Here is a 1,144-nt window from a genome sequence, read left to right as displayed (position 1 = left end):
TTAGAGTTACCAATCAGCCTAACATGCATGTTTTTGGTCTGTGGGAGGAAACCGGAGCACCCGGAGAAACCCCCCGCATGCACGGAGAGAACATGCAAACTCCACCCAGAAAGCCCCCTGGACCGGGGTTTGAACCAAGGACCTTCTCGCTGAGAGGCAGCAGCTCTACCAGTTGCGCCACCGTGCCGCCCCTCTAAAATTCACTTCAATTCAAATCAGTTAATTTATATAGAGCCAAGCAGGATCAGATTAACATTTCGCTGTACACTGGGCAACAATCTTCAAGGGCCCCATCATCACGACCCCAGAATCACCATAATCTGGTAAAATACAGAATAAATTACCATAATATACAGTAAATATACTTAAAATTCTATCAAGTGTATATTTATGTATAAATATCCAAATGCTCATAGAACTATAAATGCTACTATGTTCTCTTGTTGACGCAAATCATCAAGACTGAGTTAAGTTGAACGCACTTTGAACACCATATGACACCATGTGTACTTGTTTAGCAACGTGTTGGCCACTGGTGTCAGAAGCATTTGTAATGTGTGTGTGTGGGGAGACCACACTGATAGGGGGGGGGGGGGGGGGGTAGTAGATGCCATTTCCTGCATTCTGGTGTATTTTAACGGTGGTTAAACATCTAGTTTTACCTACATAAGTAAACACTTGATTCAGTAACTATTTTAGAGTTAATGACCCAACAAGAAGTAACCTGACCAACAGCTTATTCAATTAATTAAAAATATTATATATTCAAATATGACGATTTGCTGCCCACATTAAAATTAAATGACTGCAACTTAGTTGAATTCAAATGAAATAAGATTAAATTAAAATTAATCAATGAATGTTTGCGACAAAGGATTTACTGAGTATAACAAAGTTTCCTTCAAGAAACCTCCCAGTATAAATCATAAAACCAGTATGACTTCTGCTCATTCTAAATTTGTCAAATGGCCTAAATCTCCTAAAGTGAAGGAGAATCATTTTAAAATAATAAATAAGATATATCCTGTAACCATGTTTCTTGAAATAAGACTTCAATTTGATGTTGATTTGTGTGTCTTCTGTAAATCACAAGATGAATCCTTCGAGCAATTGTTTTCATGTCAGTACAAAGTGTTTGGTCAGA

Source organism: Nematolebias whitei, chromosome 11 (genome assembly GCF_014905685.2).
Source record: "Nematolebias whitei isolate Nwh7 chromosome 11, NemWhi1, whole genome shotgun sequence".
Classification (NCBI taxonomy): Eukaryota; Metazoa; Chordata; class Actinopteri; order Cyprinodontiformes; family Rivulidae; genus Nematolebias; species Nematolebias whitei.
Note: the sequence above shows the minus strand (reverse complement) of the source record.